Below are 25,364 nucleotides of genomic sequence, written 5' to 3' on the forward strand. Positions count from 1 at the left end.
TATGACTTGCGTTATTGAACAGAGTAGGAGGTGCCTTGCCAGTGCTGCTGGCATAAATGGTTGACTTATGTTTTCTGGATGAAGGTCTTATGAGACTTGCCATTAGCTGTCGTCCGAAAGGGAAAATGGATTGAATTTCATTAATCAGAATTGATTTAATCACATCAGTTCCCAAAACATTTGTTAATCTCTCCTCTGTTTTGGCTGCTGGCGTGTAATCAGCTTTTAACTGCCTGACACTGGAGTGGTGCTGCATGTGCCTGGATTTAATGTAACACCCCAACTGTCTGTCTCCAAACCCTCCTACTATAGCACTCACATGGGAGTGTTGGTCAATGAAAATGACAGCGATAGTGATAATATAAGTTGTTTTCTACAATAGGAATGGTTATTATTGTAGTAGCCTGTGTTCCAAATCACCCTTCATCCTTTATTGGTAGCACCTGGGAAAGGGAGAGGATGGTCTGATCCCTCTCAAACCTTGTTCTTGTATTGGAACGATTGTTTCTCAGCCTGATTTTGCTCGTGCTGTATTAGGCTTACTCATTGCATCTCAGCTTTCGTGGTCCTTAGAAACAACGGCCTCTTACCTGCCAGTGTGCACGAGGAAAAGAGTAAGTAAACCAAGACAGGTTGCACTACTGCAATTAACTTGTGGTCATTTGACAGCCCATATGAGGTCTCATGTGTCATACATCAGTCTGTCTCTCTACCAGGTTTCCCAGTAACGCCTCCAAGGTGTTGCAGTCATTATGTAACCATTTCATAACTTTTTTGATATGTGAGGATTTGGTCCAATCGAAGCAGTCAGACCTGAAGCGACGGGAACAAGGCGCCCTGGTGCGTTGCGGATGTCACAACAAGAAATGATGGGTGCAAAAACACCTGTGTGGGAGGATTTCTGTATGTTCTCACTGTATGTACAAAACATTAAGAACACTTGATCTTGCTATGAGACTGACTAGGTGAAGCTTTTACCTGGATATGATTCCTTATTGATGTCACTTGTTAAATCCACCTCAATCAGTGTAGATTAAAGGTAGAAGAGGTTAATGAAGAATTTTTAAGCCTTGGGACAATTCAGACATGGATTGTGTATGGGTGCCATTGAGGATGAAGGGGTCATAAAAAATATTTAAGGCCTTTGAAAGGGGTATGGAAGTATGTGTCAGGCGTACCAGTTTGTGTCAAAAACTGCAATGCTGCTGGGTTTTTGACGTTCAACAGTTTCCTGTGTGTATCAAGAATGGTCCACCACCCAAAGGACATCAGCCAACTTGACACAAATCAAATTTTATTTGTCACATAAACATAGTTAGAAGATGTTATAATAATAATAATAATAATAATATATGCCATTTAGCAGACTCTTTTATCCAAAGCGACTTACAGTCATGTGTGCATACATTCTACGTATGGGTGGTCCCGGGAATCGAACCCACTACCCTGGCGTTACAAGCGCCATGCTCTACCAACTGAGCTACAGATGTTAATGTGAGTGTATCAAACTGCTTCTGCTTCTAGTTCCGACAGTGCAGTAATAACGAAGTAATTTAACAATTCCCCAACAACTACAAAATATACACAAATCTAAAGTTAAGGTGCAATAGATGGTATAAACTCCGCAAAAAAAGAACCCATCCCTGTCTTTCAAAGATACTTCGTAAAAAATCCAAATAACTTGACAGATCTTCATTGTAAAGGGTTTTAATTACTGTGTCCCATGCTTTTTCAATGAACCATAAACAATTAATGAACATGCACCTGTGGAACGATTAAGACAGTAACATTTTACAAGCGGTAGGCAATTAAGGTCACAGATTAGTACACTAAAGAGGCCTTTCTACTGACTCTGAAAAACACCAAAAGAAAGATGCCCAGGGTCTCTGCTCATCTGCGTGAACGTGCCTTAGGCATGCTGCAAGGAGGCATGAGGACTGCAGATGTGGCCAGGGAAATAAATTGTGTACTGAGACGCTTAAGACAGCGCTACAGGGAGACCGGACGGACAGCTGATCATCCTTGCAGTGGCAGACCACATGTAACAACACCTGCACAGGATCAGTACATCCTAACATCACACTTGCAGGACAGGTACAGGATGGCAACAACAACTGCCTGAGTTACACCAGGAACGCATAATCACTCCATCAGTGCTCAGACTGTCCGCAATAGGCTGAGAGAGGCTGGACTGAGAGCTTGTAGGCCTGTTGTAAGGCAGGTCCTCACCAGACATCACCAGCAACAATGTCGCCTATGGTCACAAACCTGCCGTCGCTGGACCAGATAGGACTGGCAAAAATTGCTGTTCACTAATGAGTCACGGTTTTGTCTCACCAGGGGTGATGGTCAGATTCGCGTTTATCGTTGACGGAATGACCGTTACACCGAGGCCTGTACTCTGGAGCAGGATTGATTTGGAGGTGGAGGGTTCGTCGTGGTCTGGGGCGATGTCACAGCATCATCGGACTGAGCTTGTTGTCATTGCAGGAAATCTCAACGCTGTGTGTTACATGGAAACAGAATTACCATTAAACAGAATGTTACAATCTCTGTCTCTCTGGAAGGCAACCCTAGCTTGAATTTGGCCAGGTGGCCGTTTCGTCTGCCCCTTCTGCGGTGTCATTGTTTTGAATCACCTACTGGAATTAACTCCATATTCCTGGGTGGTGGTCTGAACTAGAGGTCGACCGATTATGATTTTTCAACGCCGATACCGACTATTGGAGGACCAAAAAAGCCGATACCGAATAATCAGATTATTATTATTATTATTATTTTTATTTATTTTTTTATATATTTTTTTATATATTTTTTTAATATATATATTTTTGAAATTATTTTTAAAGCATTTTATTTCTTTGTGATAATGACAATTACAACAATACTGAATGAACACTTGTTTTAACTTAATATAATACATCAATAAAATCAATTTGGCCTCAAATAAATAATGAAACATGTTCAATTTGTTTTAAATAATGCAAAAAACAAAGTGTTGGAGAAGAAAGTAAAAGTGCAATATGTGCTATGTAAGAAAGCTAACGTTTCACTTCCTTGCTCAGAACATGAGAACATATGAAAGCTGGTGGTTCCTTTTAACATGAGTCTTCAATATTCCAAGGTAAGAAGGTTTTAGGTTGTAGGAATTATAGGACTATTTCCCTCTATACCATTTGTATTTCATTAACATTTGACTATTGGATGTTCTTATAGGCACTTTAGTATTACCAGTGTAACAGTATAGCGTCCGTCCCTCTCCTCGCTCCTCCCTGGGCTTGAACCAGCAACACGACAACAGCCACCATCGAAGCAGCATTACCCATGCAGAGCAAGGGGAACAACTATTAGAAGGCACAGAGCGAGTGATGTTTGAAACGCTATTAACACGTGCTAACTAGCTAGCCATTTCACTTCGGTTACACCAGCCTCATCTCGGGAGTTGATAGGCTTGAAGTCATAAACAGCGCAATGCTTGATGCACAACGAAGAGCTGCTGGCAAAACGCATGAAAGTGCTGTTTGAATGAATGTTTACGCGCCTGCTTCTGCCTACCACCGCTCAGTCAGATACTTAGATACTTGTATGCTTGTATGCTCAGTCAGATTATATGCAACACAGGACATGCTAGATAATATCTAGTAATATCATCAACCATGTGTAGTTAACTAGTGATTATGATTGTTTTGCATAAGATAAGTTTAATGCTAGCTAGCAACTTACCATGGCTTACTGCATTCGCGTAACAGGCAGTCTCCTTGTGGAGTGCAACGAGAGAGAGGCAGGTCGTTATTGCGTTGGACTAGTTAACTGTAAGGTTGCAAGATTGGATCCCCCGAGCTGTCGTTCTGGCCCTGAACAAGGCAGTTAACCCACCGTTCCTAGGCCGTCATTCAGTCTTAACTCACTTGCATAGTTAAATAAAGGTGTTTTTAAAAAATGGCAAATCGGCGCCCAAAAATACCGATTTCCGATTGTTAGAACTTGAAATCGGCCCTAAATTAATCAGCCATTCCGATTAATTGGTCGACCTCTAGTCTGAACAGAGGATCTGCTTCGGGAAAGACGTATTCCTAGTTGTAATGTTTGTAAGTTGACGTTGCTCTTATATCCAATAGTTTTTCTCAGTTGTATGTAATAAGATTTCCTGGGGTAACAATGTAAGAAATAATAGAATAAAAAAATAATGCATAGTTTCCTAAGAACAACCATCTCTGTCGGCGCCATGCTGTTCAGAGTCTGTGGGAAGCTTTCGAGTCGACATGGGTCAGCATCCCTGTGGAACACTTTCGATGCCTTGTAGAGTCCATGCCCCAACAAATTGAGCTTGTTCTGACGGCAAAGGATGGGTGCAACTCAATATTAGGAAGGCGCTCCTAATGTTTAGTGTACTCTGTGGAGCACTATCATATATCATTCATGTTCACCTGCATATGATGCAGCACATTAGTTCTCTTCACCTTTGTAGACCGTTCATTTCCAGTTGTCTGTACATTATATTTATAATTGGTGTGTGTCTTTCTCCAGCAACCGTGGAGTTCCGATCCTCGATGGAGGGTGGAGTCTGCTCTCGGGAGCCCTCTAGTGTGAAGTCGTCCATGGTCCTGCCTTCCAAGAAATCTGTTGGTTTTCCCAGCAATGTTCAGGACAACGTCGCCAAGACCCCCATGTACCACAAACAGCCCCCTGCGCTGCCCCCCAAACCTTTCAACAGGATCCCCAACCACAGCACAGGTAAGCACACACACCAACAACTACAGCGACCCTGCCACTGATGCCCCTTGTTAGACTAATACAAAGGCACTGTTAATGTGCCAAAGACATGTGAAACCCACAATGAGATTTGCTGATCTCCTTCAACAAAGGGAAAGTGGATTGGATGGTGTCAGTCAGGCTCTTCCTGTAGTTGTCTCCCCTGAGAGTGAGGAAGGACAAACACAGGTGTACACCTAAGGCCCACACCTGTCAACAACTGGAACATTGGGACAAGCGTTTTTACATACAATGTAATCATGTTTGGCACTGAATACCAAGATAGACGATTGACTGAACTGGCAAATGGCTTACAGTACAGAGCTCTGAGACACACACACACACACACACACACACACACACACACACACACACACACACACACACACACACACACACACACACACACACACACACACACACAGTGAAAGTTTGTTCAGTCAGGTATGTAGTTGAATAATCATAAACCTATTGTCAGTAGCCACATGTGCGCACACTCTGTGTGGATGGAGAGATTAGTGTCATTAAGTCCCAGTGTAGCCAGGTCAGCTGTTATCTGCCCGTCTGTGCTAGAAGTGGCAAAAGCCTAATCTAATTCTCCCTGCTCAATCAAACCTGGGCATTCTACTGTATACTGTCATGTTGATCTGCTCTATCCAACTGTTGCCCGTCTCTTACAATATGGCTTGGTGATTGTGCTTAGAGCCCTGCGCTTTCCCTGGTCAGGACACACTAATCTGTAGTCCTACTTATACTCACCACTTACCAGTTAAGACATGGTGTAAGGGGCCTCCTGGGTGGTGCAGTGGTCTGTGCTAGCTGTGCCACCAGAGACTGGGTTCGAACCCAGGCTCTGTCGCAGCCGTCCCTGACCGGGAGGCCCATGAGGCAGTGCACAATTGTCCGGGTTAGGGAGGGTTTGGCCGGCAGGTCGCTAGTGTCTCCTGTGGCTGGCGGGCGCAGTGCACGCTGAACAGGTCGCCAGGTTTACAGTGTTTCCCCCGACACATTGGTGCGGCTGGCATCCGGGTTGGATGTGCATTGTGTCAAGAAGCAGTGCTGCTTGGTTGGGTTGTGTTTCAGAGGACGCATGGCTCTCGACCTTCGCCTCTCCCGAGTCCGTACGGACGAGTTGCAGCGATGAGACAAGACCTACTACCGATTGGATACCACGAAATTGGGGAGAAAAAAGGGGGTAAAATAAAAAGACATGGTGGAAGAATGAACATGTCAAAGCACTGATCAAACATGGATGTTTACCTGTTTCTGTCTTTCTCTACTCATCTGTCTCTATGTGCAGACTCTTGTCAGCAGATGAAGCTGCCTTGTATGCCAGGCCAGGGAGGCAAGCCATCTCCTCCTCTACCTCCCAAGAAATTGATGATCTGTGTGCCTCAAGGGGGAATGGACAACTCTTGCTCCTCACCCTCTCCCCTCGGCACCTTCTCCCAACCGAAGTTCCCCCCTCCACATGGCCACCAAGGCCATCCCCCCACCATGGCCCTCTGCTGCCCTCGCATCTCACATCCCTAGCCAACCTCCACCAGGGGCTCAAGGGGGGCGGGAAGCACCATAACCACGGACACGCACACAACCAAGGCCACCAGCTCCATCTGCAGTATGGCTCCATGCAAGGCCATGCCCCCAGCCGCATCATCGAGGAGCTCAACAAGACGCTGGCCTTCAACCTGCAGAGGCTGGAGAAGTGAGTTGTTGTATACACATTATTAAATAAAACCATTATGTATCTTTATGGTTGTATAGCTTTTGTCCAGGACGTTGCAGGTAGAAATTAAGAGTGTAGATGGTACAACTTTATGATGGGAGTGAAGTGTAACATCCGTTCTATATCATACATTTCTGTCTCCAACACTCACCGTAGGTAAATTAATCAAATGTGAAGACTTAGTGCATCTTCAATAAATACATCTGTCCAGTATAGCGGGTCCAGCTGGTTTGTAGGTCAGATCACCCCTGCCTGGTGTTATTGGGGTCAGGCTGCCACCATGTGACTTTGATGTAGAGGTCTGACCTAGCTCGCCCCGTTCCACTGCGACAGAGTGGCCCACTTTGATAGCAGACTGTGTGTGGCACCATGGCACACAGGCTGCCTCCAGAGGCATGTCTGGCACAACTGATGCCACAGCCTGTCCTCCCTCCCCCTAGCAGACATTGGCCAAATTAATACGGAGAAATGTATTGGGGAATTGGACTTAATTTCTCTGTATTTTATGTGACACTTGGTTAAAATATCTCAAAATTGGGACAAAAAAAATAGACCAGAATGAATCGATCAGCTGTTCTCCCTTATCTTTCAAATGAATTGAGTTGGTACAGCCAGTATTATCATATCATTTCTATAGACTGGAATATCATGTGTAGAGGGGTAGTGTAGAATAACTAGGATCTCTTATTCATTCAGGTTGACTATGTATGCATGAGTATGATACCATCTCACAGCAGGGGATCCTCTTATTCATGCACACACACAGTTCCTCCCTGGTCCTCTGATTGCTTGCTTTGCGTGTCTTATGGGGAGCTGAATGGTCCCTAGTGGGCTCTCACAGCAGGGGCTTGTGATTAGTCATAGCGTGATAGCAGTGTGGGCTGTCTGATATGTAGATTTAAACCCCGCTCTACAACTGACTACAGTATGGAACCAGCCCCTCATGAACCCAGTTGATTGACAACTTTGTTTCTTTGAACCTGAATGGTCTGTGATGTGAAGGATATGAGCAACTATCTAATGCAGTGGTCACCAACCGCGATCTTCAAGGCATTCCTAGTCAATCACCAAACATTTCTGTTGAAAAGCCAACGATAAGGCCTTGCATTCCTATTTTGTTTGCACTGTTGGTGGCAGGTGCACTTGAATCAGAAGCCCAGCGTGCCGGGTAGGCAAGGTGTTCCCATTTTGAACCATTTCATTTATCTGAAGGGACGAACACTGCCTACCCGGCGGACCAGGAGAGCTAAATCAAGTGTGCCTACTGTGCTGGCCAATCGGATCGCTCAAATCACTGTGCCTATAGCTTCCACAACCCCACAGCAAAGTTTGATACTAGCCTATGTGAGATTTAATAACTTTTAAAACCTTGACCAGAGAGAGAGACTGTCAAAGAATTCAGCAAAGAGCTGCTGTTTGTGAGTGATTTCCTGTTTAAGTTTTAAGCACTGTCAAAAGTTACTTTTTAAAAATTCAAGACATAATGTGCTTCTCCCTAATTCCACTTGTGCTACAACCAGCACTGTATCTGGAATGAATTAGTTATCATTAGGCCTGTGTTTTATCATTAGTAGCTCATGTCAATTTTAATATTGAGGAATATTTCACTTTCTCTGGTCATAGGAACAACATGGATTTGTGCATGAGGTAGAAATAATGTGGTGTGACTCGAGTTTCGCCATCAGGTGGACGACTGTCCCCTCTGGTCAGTCCCACCGGAGGAAAGGAGAGAGCAGGGGCCCTCTGCTGCGCTCTCCCTCCGCTGAGACTGACCATCAGGTGGACGACTGTCCCCTCTCTGGTCAGTCCCACCGGAGGAAAGGAGAGAGCAGGGGCCCTCTGCTGCGCTCTCCCTCCGCTGAGACTGACCATCAGGTGGACGACTGTCCCCTCTGGTCAGTCCCACCGGAGGAAAGGAGAGAGCAGGGGCCCTCTGCTGCGCTCTCCCTCCGCTGAGACTGACCATCAGATGCTGGTACCTTCAGTTCAGTAAAATCATTTATGCTCCGCTGTGCCTCACAAGTGATACAACTTATCTATTTTGTTATCAAAGCTTGAGTTTTGATACGTAATATAATAGTATAGTCTGAGAATAACAAGACTGCCAGACCAAGCATAGCCAATATGCTGTGATTAATGTATTAGACCTACTGCACAATCCTCATTCCGACTATTTTTACAAGGTAATGTTGCATAGGCTACCATTTCTTTTGAAGTCGTGTTTTAAAATATTCTGAGCGCTAGATCTCTGCTTGCTTTTTGACGCTGAAAATGATTTTGACTCCGATCAGTGGTCATCAACCTTTTCTAATGGTATGTAGGCTAATGTGGCAGTCAGACTGACCTCCCTGCTAGGGACCTATTGCTCAGATAACCAGATATGTTTGTCTGTCTCACTAGTTCAATGGCTGCAAGTCAAGGTGGACAATTTGGTGCTAATGACCATGATCCAGAAATGGCACAGCCTCGACCTTGCGCATCGAGTGCGTCAAGGCAATTCCAGCCAGACTGCCATTTTCTCAGATGACTACACAGGAGATAGGGAATGAGTCAACCACTTGTAGAGTCATGATCCTAGTGGCTCTCTACAGCACATTGTTGCATTTCTAAAGCAACCATTAGATTCACACTGGAAAAGGAAAAGTGGTAGATAGAAGAGATTAATATGAAGATTCAATCAATCATTACCACTAACATTAACAGATACCTCCTGGCCTCTTCTCCCTGCAGCAATGCAATGCATTCTGGTCAGTGTAGTCTTCTGGACAGAAGCCAGGTGCCCTCTGAGATCATCGACGAGGACGACAAAGAGAACATGCCCAACGAGTCTGACTATGAGGACCTGCCCAGCATGTACAAAAACGAGGATGATGATGATGATGAGGATGATGAAGATGATGACGAGGATGATGACTCGCTCTTCACAAGTAAGATCACCATGGTGGACACACACACGTTAGGTTAATGTTGTGTTTTAACTCCTGGTGTCTGTGTCTAGGTACCCTGGGTCTGGTGAGGTCATTTCTTTATTTAGCTCCTGGTGTCTGTGTCTAGGTACCCTGGGTCTGAAAGTGTTGAGGAAGGATTCTCTGGCTGTCAAGCTGAGTAACCGTCCATCTAAGAGCGAGCTGGAGGAGAAGAACATCCTGCCCATGCAGACTGATGAGGAGAGGCTGGAGTCCAGGCAGCAGATAGGCACCAAGCTCACACGGTGAGAGCGGGAGCACACGCGTGCACACACACAACCTGCCCAAGGAGGATTGAAAGGTGGACCAGGATCTTTTCAGTTTTCATCTGTTCCAGTCACAGATGGATAGTGACTAGAACAGACTCCATTGTATTTTCATAAATAGAGCGAAGTGTCCATTTGATATGTTAAATATCTTCAACATCTTTAATGTAGCACGAGACCAAGCAATGCCCCTTCTGCAATGCCAACAGCTCTCTGATGTGTTTTGAAAGGCGTGTCCATTTCTCCTCTATAACAGAGCTTTCAGGAAACAGTTGTCAACAGCCAAATATTGCACTGTGGCCTACTTTGGGAAAATGGTCTGATATCCCCACTAACATAACTAGCTATGACTAATCTGGCTTTTTAAAAGCGCAATGGAAGCCTCCTTTTTATCAAAACACTTTTCCATCACTTTAGTTGCATCTTCTTTCCATCCGTTTAAAGATTAACCCTCCACCTCGTTAAGAGGGGCGCTGAGAACTGAGCTGACCTAATTTCACCAATGCATCAGCTCTCCGTCTCGCTCTACATTCTCTCCCTCCCTCTTTTCTTCCCACTGCCTGCCGTCCTCCCTCGCTCACTGAATCACCACGGTGATATGTGCCAAGGCATTACCACACCACTCCTCCGCACACTCGCTATACTGACGGCCCTCTCTCTCTCTCTCACACACACCAACAGCTCTCACACATACAGCACACCAGCACACACATTCAGTGGTAAGGGAACAGACACCTTAGAAGCCCATATGAAGTGATTACACATTCATATAAACACAGCAGTAACACTTTTCATTGTTTCCCATTCAATTTGAAAATGGCAATATACAGATGGGTTCTTTTTAATCCAAGGTGAACGTGACCTAGCCATGCAGTCTTTGTCAATTCGTCTACGGTTTGATTTGAATCTACCATCACGTAACAGGATTCTGTTTGGACAGAACAGGCCTGGCCAGTAGGGAGCCAATGAGATGGTGGTGAATGAAGAGGTGGACAGGATGGAACCAGAGGGAGTAGAAGAGGGAAGAAGATGACGGCGTGTTAAAGAGAGGGAACGTCATGGTTCAATGTGAAAGAGAAGAGGGCGTACTCTGCCACTATTCCATGCTGTGATTGGCACATGGTGTGTTGTTCCCAGAAGGCATTATGTTGTTTCCAAAATGCTCCCTGTCTCTCTGTCCTTTACGGAGTGCCATTGTATGCATCTTATATGGCACCCTATTCCTTATGTTTTGCAATACTTTTGGGGCCTTGGTCAAAAGCGGTGCACGATATAAGGAATAGGGTGCCACTTGGGACACACTATCAGTGTCATGACTGCCAATGTCATGCCATTTGCCATGTGCATTGTGCTCCTCTGTAGCAGATCTTTGTGGCACGCCAATAAATGGATGGTTCTAATCCTAAAGGAGGTCATTGTGACCTTAGCCATCTCCTCCTCTCCTTATTGTGATGGAGACTTAATGGACGGTATAATAGATTTTCATATTGGTAATTACATCATTTATTGTGTAATTCCTTATGATTATGGCAATGGCCTCTTGTATAACGATGATAAATTTATGATTTGGGACAAGCGTGGAGGTCAGTCAGACTGTCTGAAGTTGGGTTGAGGTCGGCACCGGCATGTGTTTGTGTAGATCTGCAGAACCCTGAGCAGAAGTGGAGACGTCCGGCAGACTCACTGTCTTGTTTCTCCGGGACGCGTGCAGCCAAGCGAGACACTGAGATGAGACAACACAAGGCGAGCCAATCAGTCTCTCTGTCTGTAACTCTGGGTCCTGGACATTGTCAACAAACGCCCGTCCTGTAGGCTCCGGCAGAAACCTCAGTCTGAATAGCTACTTCTGCTGTTTTCAGAACTTATTCCCAAAAACCCAAATGTTAGAATGTCATACTATATTCAGCCAATCATGTCAGGCGCAAGACATCAAAGAAATTTGATACAAGATCTCTCGCTCTCTCGGCATAAATTAGGAATGGAATCTTTTAAAAGCGCTGACTCCTCATTCTTTAACTGCTTACAAACAGTCATACATTCTCACTCCCCAATCTCTTGCTCTACCCCTCAGGGGTGAGAAGTCACTGGATCAACTAGAAAAAATGTAAATCTTAATGTGACTTCCCTAAACAAAGTAACTAGGAGGGGGGATAGCGAGATGGGCATGGTTGACTGAACTGTATAATGTGGTGCTGTACCCTACTGTTACAGCATATACTTTTGTGTGAATGAACCAGATTTCGTAACTGGTGTTATGTCTGGAAATAAATGAGGGTGATGTGCACATCCTGACCTTGACAATACTGGTCTAAATAAAATAACTGAGATAAAGGAATGAGCCTCACTGCCTTGAAGCCAGTCAGTTTCTATTCATGTCTGTCAAAGAATAGATGTAGATTTCTGTAGTGACTGAGATGCCATCCGTCCTGACGTGCCAACTCAGCCAAAGCTATCACCCTGGTGCTGGCTGGCACTCGAGCTGTCACTCAAACTGTCACTTGGATAACACTGGCTGGATGGAGTCTTCTTAAAGAGAAGTGACCGCAGGCTAGATGAGTAGGAAGAGGAACAGATAAAAAATTGCCATGTGATTTGGGTATGGACTTTGTCCTGAGACGACGCGCACAGCATTTGAAAGTGAGCTGCTTAGTTTAAGTTGACTGTGAAATATTCATGTTTGCATGCTTCTGCAGACTCAAATTATAAATTTGTAAAAAAAAAAATGTTTTTTTTTTTTTTTTTTCTAGGTTACGTTAACTATCACTAGTCGGCTATACCTATGCCAAAACTCTAGTATTTTTCATCCTATAGTTAGTTTATCCATCATTTTAAATAGTGAGCCAACCTGATTTTAGCACTTATTCCATGACTGATCAAAACTTGTGTCCTCGTGCTCTCTCGTCTCTCTTCAGCTGACATATAGTGAGCAATATGTTTAGAACATCAAATCACAACACACAGAACATCTTGTGCATTGCAATGGATATCGTATAGGCACCTAAGTATCGATCGTGAAGCCCCTGGCAATTCCCAGCCCTACTATCAATGTAAGTTGAGTTGCCCATGTTTAGTACTGTTGTCGTCTATGGAGATTTGGCTAGTTGACAAAGTTTGCTTTTGTTGTTCAGGGGGTTTATCATTGTTGTTTTTTGTACTATCCATCGAAGGTTGAGTTTGACTTGACCTTGTGTTTGGTTGTGTTTGTGCAGGCAGTTGAGTCAGAGGCCCAGTGCTGAGGAACTGGAACAGAGGAATATCCTGAAACGTGAGTATTGTATGTACCTCTACCTTCTGAACCTATCATTATAACATATCATCATTTATATAGACGGTAGCAATTTACTGATAATAATCACCTCACTATTAAACCACTCTAATGTTATCCCTTTTACAACTATTCCCAGTGACTTGACTTACCCTAATGTACCATATTATTCCACATTTAATAAGTATTTTATGCAAGCTGCCTCAAACCACAGTTGCCCTGGTTATTTCAGAGACCTACTAATCCTGGAGCCAGTGGAATACATCTTGCCTTTCTTCTCTCTCCTTCATCTGAGGAAGGCAAGGCGGTGTGGTTCCCTCAGGATGCTGGCTAGGGCCAAGGAGGCTGGTTTCTCAGCTCAAACACACTCCGTATCAGAGAGACGCAGGCAGGCGATAGCAGCTTGGGCTCCTCTGCTTTCATCAAAGACCGGTTTACCAGCAGTGCCTTGGTCTCCCAGAGGTTGCTCTGTGATTGGCAGTGTGTGTGTGTGTGTGTGTAAGGAGAGGATAAGCGGGGTGTGCCATTCCTGAAATGTTAGTCTCCCCCACAACATAGCCTAGGTTAAATAAATGGGGCATGCCTTTTATTTACATTTCAGCAGACACTCTTATCCAGAGGGACTTACAGGAGCAATTAAGCTTAAGTGCCTTGCTCAAGGGCACAATGACAGATTTTTCACCTAGTCTGCTCGGTGATTCATAACAGCAACCTTTCGGTTACTGGCCCAACGCTCTTAACCACTAGGCTACCTGTCGCCCATTTATCAAATGGAACTTTGGCACTCCAAACCAAGACAACAGTGGTATAGTTAGGCAATTAACACACAACTCTGTCATGTGTTTTGGAATAGCAAGTATAGAATGTTTTCAGTCCTCTTCCTCCTTTTTGATTTTAACTTCTTCACTCTAAAGCTGGAGGGTGCTTATCTGATCATTAGTTTGGAGGGTGTCCATGGAAAAGAATAAGAGTAATCTCTAGTGAGACGGGAGTATTTTTTTTCTGAGCAAAACTGGGTCTGAATATTCTAATTTGTTCCCTCGAAGCATTTTAATGTAACGTACACCAGCCAACCAACCCCATGTGAATAAATGTGGAAGAACTAGCCATGTGGGAATTGGGGATAGAGAGAGACAATTTCCCTTCTGTTTCTGCAATGCAAATAGTCCTACATTACAAACAGGTGATGACGATGATAAACCATTTAAGGCTTTGAGATATTCAGCGACGTGGAATATTAAGTATGTTTCTGTGCTGCATTTTAATCCACTACATTATGTAAATGAGGTGTTTTTCTCCTTCCAGTAGTGGGAAAATGTTTCCTAAGCAGCGCAGCCCACTTGTGTGCCCTGAAACACGGTATAACCTCTGACCCCTTGTGTTTCCCACAGCGCTCAACGAACAGGAGGAGTTGGAGGAGAAGAGGGAAATAAAACGCAGATTAACGCGAAAGGTAAGGCAGGAAAGGGGCTTCCAAAAAGTAGGAGCTGTGTCACTGCAACCTTTAAGGTCCTAAATGATGTCACCCTTGCCCTTGATTCCAAACAATGTTGTGCTGCTATTTGTATTGCCTTGGCCTAGGTCATTCCATTCATGTGGGCTGGCTAAGGAGTATTGGTGTCTCTGAGGGGTATTTGGCCTAGTTTGCTGACTACCTCTCTCAAAGAGTGCAGTGTATAAAGTCAGAACATTGCTGTCTCAGCCACTGCCTGTCACCAAGGGAGTACCCCAAGGCTCGATCCTATGCACCACACTCTTCTCGATTTACATCAACAACATAGCTCAGGTAGTAGGAAGCTCTCTTTTATCCATTTATTTACAGATGATGCAGTCTTATCATCAGCTGGCCCCTTCCTGGATTTTGTGTTAAACGCTTTAGATCAAATCTTTCTTAATGTCCAACAAGCTTTCTATGCCCTTAACCTTGTTCTGAACACCTCCAAAACAAAGGTCATATGGTTTTGTAAGAAGAATGGTGTGATTACTACCTCTGAGGGTTTAAAGCTTGAGGTAGTAACCTCATACTTGGGAGTATGGCTAGACGGTACACTGTCCTTCTCTCAGCACATATCAAAGCTGCAGGCCAAGGTTCAATCTAGACTTGGTTTCCCCTATCGTAATCACTCCACTTCCACCCTAGCTACCAAACTAACCCTGATTCAGATGACCATCATACCCATGCTAGATTACGGAGACATTATTTATGGATCTCGAGTGACTGGATGCTTATTTATGAAACCCTCTTGCCCTCCCCCTCTGTCTGAGATACCCACTGCAGCCCTCATCCTCAACATACAACACCCGTTCTCCAAGTCACATTCTGTTAAAGGTCTCCAAAGCACACACATACCTGGGTCGCTCCAGTTTTATCTGCATCTCTTCATTCAAAGCCTCAATCATGGACACTCTTACTGACAGTTGTGGTTGCTTTGCGTGATGTATTGTTGTCTCTATCTTCTTGCCCTTTGTGCTATTGACTGTGCCCAATATTGTTTGTACCATGTTTTATGCTGCTACCATGTTCTGTCGCTACCATGCTGCGTTATCATGTGGTTTTGCTGCCATGCTATATTGTTGTTTTTAGGTCTCTCTTTATGTAGTATTGTGGTGTCTTGTCGTGATGTGTGTTTTGGTAGTCGCCGCAGGAGGCCTTTTGGTAGGCCGTCGTTGTAAATAATAATTTGTTCTTAACTGACTTGCCTAGTTAAATAAAATATACATATTTTTAAACTTCCAATTCCATCCTGACTACAAAAATAGCTTTAAAAAAAAGACTGCATAAACCCTATGGGCAAACAGCGTGCCAACCACCGAGGCTCACAGTTGTTCTTTAAGGTGTTGGACAGGACAGACTGTTCACACAGCAATACGAACAGCACAACAATTACTCACTCTGGGTGAGAGGAGGGCAAGGTGTAAAATCAGTGGTAGTCACAGCACTACATCTCTCAGGTCATCCCAGGGGACAGAAGTGTCCTCGGTGTCCTTGGCACTGGCATTTGTGAACAAACCCTAACGATGCCATCATACAACTAGTCATACATTTTCTTAAACAAGAAGCCCCTTGTCACTCTCAGATGCAGGTATGTAGTGTGTCTTGGGACTGTAGTATTTATTTACTAAAGTCAAACCAAAATCACTCGTTTTATTTTACATTTGTATTGTATTGATGTTGGTTAGTTTCCTGACTACAGATGAGAATGTGCTATCTAGCTATATCTGGTGCAATGGCATGTATCAAATGAATACGTTGGATCAGAAATTTGCAGTGCAACTGAGTGGCTTCAGAAACCAGGCTGTATAGATGTTTAGGTTCCCTTCAGTGGATTAGCCTTCAGGCCTTAAGTCTCCTCCTGGGTGAAGCTAAGCATTTCACTGTAAGGTCTACACCTGTTGTATTCGGCGCACGTGACAAACTTTGATTTGATATAGTGATCTTTGCTCTGAACAGTCTACTCATCCAAACACACTAGTCGTGGAGTACAGTATAGCTGCTTCATACAGAAGTTGGAGGGACCTTCAGCATACTAGCTTTCAGGCCTGATAAACTTTCTCTGTAGCGGTTGATAATGCTGTCTTTTCCAGTGTTAAGGTTCATGTTACGTCCTTTGCTCTGTGATACCAAACGTTGATTATTTGTGTAGGGCCTATACTCATCACAACACTCTTCCTCTCTCTTGTTCCAGCTGAGCCAGAGGCCTACGGTGGAGGAGCTGAGACAGGCTAAGATCCTGATCCGCTTCAGTGACTACGTAGAGGTGTCCGATGCCCCGGAACACGACAGACGGGCAGACAAACCCTGGACCCGCCTCACGGCAGCCGACAAGGCAAGTAGTGGTGGGGATGAGTGGGTAAAAGGAGATGCATGTAGCGTTTTAGTGATCATTTCTATATCCTCGTGGGAATGCTAAATGTATCACGTTTGAGACGTACAGCAGCAAGAAGTATGTGAACCCTTTGGAATTACCTGGATTTCTGCATAAATTTGACATACAATTTGATCTTCATCTAAGTCACAGCAATAGACAAACACAGTGTGCTTAAACTAATAACACACAAATGGCGGTTGTATTTTTCTTGTCTATATTGAATACATCATTTAAACATTCACAGTGTAGGTTGGAAAAAGTATGTGAACCCCTAATTGGAGTCAACTAACCTGGAGTTGAATCACTGATATGAGTTTGGAGATTTTGGTTAGAGCTGCTCTGCCCCCTAAACACTCACAAAAGTTTACGTTCGCTATTCACAAGAAGCATTACCTGATGTGAACCATGCCTCAAACAAAATGGATCTCAGAAAACCCAAGATTAAGGATTGTTGCCTTGCATAAAGCTGGAAAGGGTTACAAAAGTATCTCCAAAAGTCAGTCCACGGTAAGACTAAATGTCTGTAAATTGTGAAATTTCAGCACTGTTGCTACTTTCCCTAGGAGTGGCCATCCTGCAAAGATGACTGCAAGAGCACAGCGCAGAATGCTCAATGAGGTTAAGAAGTATCCTAGAGTGTCAGCTAAAGACTTACAGAAATCTCTGGAAGATGCTAACATCTCTGTTTACGAGTTTACAATACGTAAAACACTAAACAAGAATGGTGTTCATGGGAGGACATCACGGAAGAAGCCACTGCTGTCAAAAAAACCCATTGCTGCACATCTGAAGTTCGCAAAAGAGCACCTGGATGTTCCACGGCGCTACTGGCAAAATATTCTGTGGACAAATTAAACTAAAGTTGTGGTGTTTGGAAGGAACACAACACTGTGTGGAGAAAAAAAGGCACAGCACACCAACATCAACCTCATCCCAACTGTAAACTATGGTGGAGGGAGCATCATGGTTTGGGGCTGCCTTAGGGCCTGGACAGCTTGCTATCATCGATGGAAAAATTCAGTTTATCAAGACATTTTGCAGGATAAAGTAAGGTTCTCTGTCCGCCAATTGAAGCTCAACAGTAGTTAGGTGCTGCAATACACGAAAATACACAAGGACATCAAGAACAGAAGAAAATCCACCTTCTGGAGTGGCCGTCAGTCCTGACCTCAACCCAACTTTGAGATGCTGTGGCATGACCGAGTAGTTCACACCAGACATCCCAAGAATATTGTGGAACTTAAACAGTTTTGTAAAGAGGAATGGCTCAAAATTCCTCCTGATTGTTGTGCAGGTCTGACCCGCAACTACAGGGAACGTTTGGTTGAGGTTATTGTTGCCAAAGGAAGGTCAACCTGTTATTAAATCTAAGGGTTCACATACTTTTTCCAACCTGCACTGTGAATGTTTACGCAGTGTGTTCAATAATGACATGAAAACATATTATTGTTTGTTCTTCGTTTAAGCAGACTGTGTTTGTCAATTGTTGTGACTTTGATGAAGATCAGAACATTTAATGACCAACTTATGCAGAAATCCAGGTAATTCTAAAGGGTTCACATACTTTTTCTTCCCACTATTTATCTAGTATTTTGTCAAGTGGTGTCATTTAGCATCAAATGGCCTTTGAGGTTGTGTATACTGGTATGAGGTATGGTATGAGGTTCTTTGAAGTCGGTTCATGCTACAGAGAATCTTGTTATCCTATTGTACATAGACACAGCCCTGGGGAGTACATGAGCGACTTGACCTCATATCTATTATCATTTAGATTTTTGCCCAGGCCAACTCAAAGTTCGAAAGTCTGTTGGTCTGTTTTGTTGTACTTCCCCTTTGCTGTTATAGCAGTAACGCCGTGGTAGCAGCCCCTCTGCAGATTGCCCTGGATCAACCAATCTCCACCCTTCAATTCAGAGCTCAAAGAATGCAGGAGTATAATGCCAGGAGATGTCCTCTCCTTACAGCACTCCCAGGCTGCTGTTTATTAGTTTAAATAATCCCCCCCCCCCCTTTTAGTTTACCGCCCGAGAGTAAACACCCCCAAGCGATCCTTCCGGGCGTCGGAACGTGGTTCTGACTTTTAATGAACTGTGTATTACTTAGAAGAGCGAGCCGCTCTCCGTTTTCTCCTCTCTGTCATCCCTATGACGTTGGCGGCAGCGTTGGCGGCAGAAGGGACAGGCGGGGGAGCCTCCGAAACCCTCAGCCTCCACTAACTGCAAACGCTCCGATAACATTAGATTTGTTCCTGCCGTCTACCAGAGGTCAGGGCTTTTGTCTTCCTGTTTTCAGACCAGTAGCATCGTCCTGTTCAGGCGATGAGACGTTCCACTGTGTCATCCTGCTAATTAGACTTGTCTGTGACATCACCAGCCTGTGTTAGAACATGTCAGGGGGATTATCCAAAAGACCTGACTGAGCCACCACATTTTGTTCCTGGAAGAAGTCCTCTTTGGGGATGGGATCATTTTAAGAATACATTGCATCTAGTCAGATGTGCTTGTACACAATTTTGTTTTAAGAAACGGTCTTTGTTGCACAATACAACCACCACAAAAGGTTGCTTCCGGTGCTGTTATCCCAAATGGTGCCACGAAGGGGGAGGTACGAGAGGATGCATTTCATTATTTTGTACAGGCTAAAATGTAATGTTTTTCTAAGCACACAGCCCTTGTGAATGTTGCGATACTGATTTAACATGGGGCACAAACGAGGTGCTATTTTAAGTACAAGACTGAGCAATGAGCAGCAGGTTGGAGATTATTGAAGGTTCTTTGTTGCTCCCTCAAACCAGCGGGAGGGAAAGGATGGAAAAAGATGGAGACCAAGGAAGAAGTGTGTTTTATTGGAGAGAATTTAGTTGATTCACTCTTGACCTTAAGATGAGAGTAAATTATGCATTTAAAAGGAGTCTGAGCAAGACTGAGTGACTTTTTATTTGTCTGAGCATTAACCCTTTGTTCCCCTTCAAACCTATTTGTCCTTCACAGGCAGCCATACGGAAGGAACTCAACGATTTCAAGAGCCATGAAATGGAAGTGCACGAGTCAAGTCGCCATTTAACCAGGTTAGCATGTTTTTAATGGTATTTATTTGTATACTTGAACACATCCCCGAATGGCATGGTGAAAAGCAATTTCTTTACAAACCTTTAAATACTTCATATGTACGGTGCGGTGCATCTGGAAAGTATTCAAACTCCCTTTTTTTGTTACGTTACAGCGTTATTCTAAAATGTATTTAAATATTTTTTTCCCCTCATCAATGTTCACATTATCCCATAATGACAAAGCAATAACAGATTTTTAGAATTTTTTGCAAATTTATTCAAAATAAAAAACGTTACTTTGAGCTCAGGTGCATCCTGTTTGCATTGATCATCCTTGATGTTTCGAGTCACCCTGTGGTAAATTTGATTGATTGGACATGATTTGGAAAGGCACACACCTGTCTAGATAAGGTCCCACAGTTGACAGTGCATGTCAGAGCAAAAACCAGCCATGAGGTCAAAGGAATTGGTCAAAGGACTTGTCCAAAGGGCTCCGAAGGGCTCCGAGACAGGGTTGTGTCGATGCACAGATCTGGAGAAGGGTACTAAAAAATGTCAGCAGTATTGACGGTCGCCAAGAACACAATGGCCTCCGTCATTCTTAAATGGAAGAAGTTTGGAACCACCAAGAACTCATCCTAGAGCTGGCCCCCCCGGCCAAACTGAGCAATCGGGGGGGGGGGGGGGGGGGCGGCATCTTCCAACAGGACAACGACCCTAAGCACACAGCCAAGACAACGTAGGCGTGGCTTTAGGACAAGTCTCAATGTCCTTGAGCAGACCATCCAGAGCCCGGACTTGAACCCGATCGAACATCTCTGGAGAGACCAGAAAATAACTGTGCAGCGACACTCCCCATCCACCCTGACAGAGCTTGAGAGGATCTGCAGAGTAGAGTGGGAGAAACTCCAAATACAGGTGTGCCAAGCTTGTAGCGTCATAATTAAGACTCAATGCTGTAATCGCTGCCAAAGGTGCTTCAACAAATTTCTGAGTGAAGGCTCTGAATACTTATGTAAATGTGATATTTCAGTTTCATTTAATTTTTTATTGCAAAAACTTCTGTAAACCTGTTTTTTCCTTTGTCATTGTGATGTATTGTGTTTAGATTTGAGGCACTGTATGCATGTATCTATATGTCATACCTTTTACAGTACCCTATAATAAGGGAATTGCAATATGTGACCTTTATAATTCGTACAAATGACAGAATATTTCTGCTCTTTTCTCCCTCAGGTTTCACAGGCCGTAGACCATCACTGTCTATAGGAACGCCAGACAGACTGGCTGTTTTCCTTCACTGAGAACCATAAGTGCTGGACAGTAAATGGTGCCCATTTCTACAATAAGGCCATGTCTTCTGATTTGAAATGCCTTTTCAATACCCTGCTACTCAGTCGGTCGGTACCTTCCCCTCTAGAGACAAAACAGTAGTTGTACACCTTTAGTAGCCCCTCCAACTCCCACAATTTTCTCAATGTAACTGACTGACGAGTTCATCCCACACCTTAGTGCTGAGCTCTCAGGAAGGCGCTCAGTGCTTTGGGGATGATGATAGTGGGATGGGCTGGTTGGGATTGGACACCTGCCATCTCTACTCCACTGACTGGCTGTCATGGTTACCAGGTACCTATGCCCCGCCCTTGTCACTGTCTCATCATTGGCTTGTCACTATTGGTGGAAGGAGCCTCCACATCCTCACTCAATCAGAAAGGACATTTTTACTCCCTCTACCCATGGACGTTGCAAGAGATGGACTTCAACCACTTGGAGAATGTTATCCTTGGTCTGTTAAGATGAACCTAGTGCTGTTAGTGGATTAATCTACAGTGTTTAATTGGTTAAAGAGAAAAAGAAGTGAGGGGTCTGGTCCATAAAACATTTCAGAATTACGTGCAATATTTTCCCTCTGTGCTCTCTCCTTAGGTCATAGCGCCCTCTGGGGTTCACCCTGTCATGACCATGCAATCCCACCTCTACTTCTCCCCATGGTGGTCAGTTCAGTTCCCACTGTACTGACAATGTTGATCTATTGCTAACTGTGAATTTGAAAGTGCAGACAATGTTTTGTTTACACTCTCCAAATATACATTGTGTTTATACAGAGGTATGAAGTAACCATTTTAAATAGAATCATGCTTCAATACTGTTCGTTTCATGTCGGGATCCTGAAAGGATGAAAGGGTAACCGTAATGAAAAATGTAGCTGGCAGATAATGCACTGACTGTATGTGTTAAGGTTGAACAGCTTTTTACATAATTTTTATTTTTAAAAGTGACACTTTGATTTTAAACTGTGGGTTATGTGGCTTTAGGGCATGTCACAGGTCTCTGATGTTTGAATATAGACTCTTTCAGAGAAGAGCTATTTTCTGTCCCAAATCTCATCCTGTTTTCATTATAGTACACTACTTTTGACCAGAGACGCATATGGGCCCTGGTCAAAAGTAGTGTACTAAATAGGGAATAGGGTTCCATTTAGGATGTACATGTGGCTCGCCATCCAGGGATACTTTATGCTTTTTTCTGTTGACAATGAAGCTTTTCTCATTTTGCAGTCTTTTGTTTAATGAACTCTGCTGACGTGAGTGCACGGCACTCTATTTATTTTTCAGTCTTTTCTGTATATTTAAGAACAAGTTATATTATTTCTGCTGCTTGGCAAACTGTATGAAAACCTTTTTAGTTGGCTTGTAAACGGTCCTCTCCCTTTTTTTGTGTTTTTTGTTGCCATTTTAGGAAAGGCCCCAATGGGAATATCAGGATTGAAATGCTATTGGGCACTGTTTTGAGTTGTTTTAAAATGCTACGTATTACTCTTATAGTTGCAATATGAAAATGTTTGCTTGTCATAAGACGTAGATTAGATCTGGTGAAGGGTCTGATTGGCCACCTAAGGTATTAATGTATTTGCATAGGAAAATGCACCAACAAAAAGACATCCTCTGTCATTTTTAACGTCTTTGTAGTTGAGGCCCAATGGAATTTCCGAAAACATTAAGGAACATCGAAGGTATTGCACATATGTTTGGTTATCAGGTAAACATGGGTCATTATATTATATAAAATGTTAGTTTATTCTCCATATTACTTATTGCTTCGTTTATTACACAGCTTATTCTCTTTCCCAATGTCCCTGTTTGTTTTTCCTAATTTCATTGGAACAACTTAAATCAGTAGATTCTTCAAGAGATGATGGGGTCATGTTTTCTGCTCGAATCAGCATCCTTGTTGATTCCAGCATCTTGCCAACCACGTCATCATGTTCGCCTCAAACCGTTTTGGGCATTGTTTTGGATCCTAACGCTTTGATCAACATCTTGAGGGGGCTCCTCTCTCTTTTGACAGACCACTTAACCACAGAGCATAGTATGAGGATGGTGTCATGTTGGAATGAAGGAATATGAATTCAGACATAAACTTTTGTTACATGTACTTGTTGAGAATTTAATTTGAAAGTGATTTGATTTATTTTGGAAATAGGAATTCCTTTCCATTTACAATGTGAATGACTCCCTTGTCTGTCTCTCTATTAAACGTCATTATGTATTTTGCATTCTGTTCACTATCATTTAAGACACGTTTTCTCAAACCATGGCAATATTGACATCAGCTATTGAGTCTTTTTGGCTGCCCAGGAATTGTAGCTAATGTGATTTAGAGTAAAATACTGCCTTACTACTTTGGCTTTTGTGTGTGTGTGTGTGTGTGTGTGTGTGTGTGTGTGTGTGTGTGTGTGTGTGTGTGTGTGTGTGTGTGTGTGTGTGTGTGTGTGTGTGTGTGTGTGTGTGTGTGTGTGTGTGTGTGTGTGTGTGTGTGTGTGTGTGTGAGAGAGTTATGCTTTTGGATCTTTATGTTGACCACCACAACCTCATCGGTCTATCATAAAGAGATTATCCCACAGAGCTCCAATGAATCACCATGTAATTCTATGGGTTATTCCTTTTTCTTTATGAGTTCAGGGAAGCTCACTCTCTCATCCCAAATAGTCTGGATGTACCACTTGTTGGTGTTTTGGGGTTTCAGAGATCCAATAACTGTTCCAAGCACGTCAAAATATTTTCATCCAACTAAAAAGTCAATTTTGACAATTTATTACATTTGTAAAGCACTTTTCATTCTACAGAATAATGGAAGTAGTAATGTATAGTAAAACCTATGTACAGGATTCTCCAAAGGCCTACCCTACGTCAGATCTTCACTTTGCACAGGTAGACAATGCATGTAACGGGTAGACTGATTTGTTTATGTCCAAGAAATCTTATTAAAAGGATTTTCCCAGCAATCATTCTTCACTGGTGTCAATTATTTCAGTGATCCAGTCAAACTCCATTTGTACCCAATTCCAGGATTCAAACTGTTGGACGTGAGACATCCAAGCAGAAATGACAGCGGGCAGCACTGGTGTGATGGATAAGAACTTGCCCCAATCAGAGAAGGATGAAAGACATTTAACGGCCTGTGCTCTTTATAGGAGCCAAATGCTGAAATCAAGTAAGTGCAACTGTTTGATGTTTTTATTAGCCTAGTTTTAACACTGTAGCCTACTTACACGGTGGGGATGGGTTATGGATTACCATTAGACACTGTTGACTGTACAGTGTGCTAAATGAGAAATTCAATGACGTCAATATAATGAGAGTTCTAGTACTGGAATGGAGCAAAAACATGCACACCTGTCCTGTCCCCATATAACCAGGGTTGTCACTAATTAGAGCTGGAACACCACTAGGTGGTGGAAGAGGACAATAGAATATCACTGAGGACAGAAAGTCGGCCAGTCAGCGTGGCCTTGTGAAATGGCGTCCTGATGAGATGGTGCTCCACTCAAGTTATTTCAGCCTCGTCGTTACTGGTCGAGTAGACTCGAACTTTATTTCCCCATGCTTTTTAATGCAAGCACGCACATATCATACAGTACATTTACTTAAAACAGCTAACTAAGTGGGGTATTTAATATTAATGCTGTGGGGGAAAAACATGTTCTGTCTCCCATTTTGATTTAGAATGGGTTTTAAACCTGTCAGTCGCATCAAGCATATTTCACAGGTACAGTAATTTGCCTGCGTAGTCAGAAGGTTGAATCCCACTTATCAAAACTAGGCAACGAGAGGGATATTCCTCAGAAGGGGCAGAGCATAAAACGTGGGCGGTGCGTAAAAGGTCGTTCCATATAGAAATGTATCTATGTGCATAGAACTGATAAGGCTCTCTACCAAATAACAGGGAGTTGTATTTCTGTGTTACATATCTATTTACATCATTCTGAACCTTGCCCCCTTCTGTCTGCTGTGGGTATGCCCTTTATTTGGGAAATGTAGTTTTTACTTTAGTATTTCAACATGAAAGATTGTAGATATCCTTACATTGAAATACATTTCCCACAAGGCAATACAAGGTTGTTCTCACATCTTGTCACCTCATGAATATATAACGTACAGTATTTGCGTAAGAGGTCGGCCGACATTCAT

At 43.4% G+C, this 25,364-nt stretch overlaps 1 pseudogene across 1 annotated transcript in view; it reads left to right on the forward strand.

Moving 5' to 3' along the window:
• Positions 1-23,449, forward strand: part of LOC124009927 — a 62,227-nt pseudogene extending 38,778 nt beyond the window's left edge. The window contains exons 4-12 of the transcript XR_006834334.1: positions 4,528-4,734; positions 6,053-6,457; positions 9,209-9,405; positions 9,533-9,689; positions 12,920-12,975; positions 14,367-14,428; positions 16,662-16,802; positions 19,835-19,911; positions 21,130-23,449. The product of XR_006834334.1 is annotated as a phosphatase and actin regulator 1-like (transcript). The remainder of the gene's footprint in view (positions 1-4,527; positions 4,735-6,052; positions 6,458-9,208; positions 9,406-9,532; positions 9,690-12,919; positions 12,976-14,366; positions 14,429-16,661; positions 16,803-19,834; positions 19,912-21,129) is intronic.
• The last annotated feature ends 1,915 nt before the right edge of the window (positions 23,450-25,364 follow it).

Source organism: Oncorhynchus gorbuscha, linkage group LG22, assembly GCF_021184085.1.
Source record: "Oncorhynchus gorbuscha isolate QuinsamMale2020 ecotype Even-year linkage group LG22, OgorEven_v1.0, whole genome shotgun sequence".
In the NCBI taxonomy this organism is placed as follows: domain Eukaryota; kingdom Metazoa; phylum Chordata; class Actinopteri; order Salmoniformes; family Salmonidae; genus Oncorhynchus; species Oncorhynchus gorbuscha.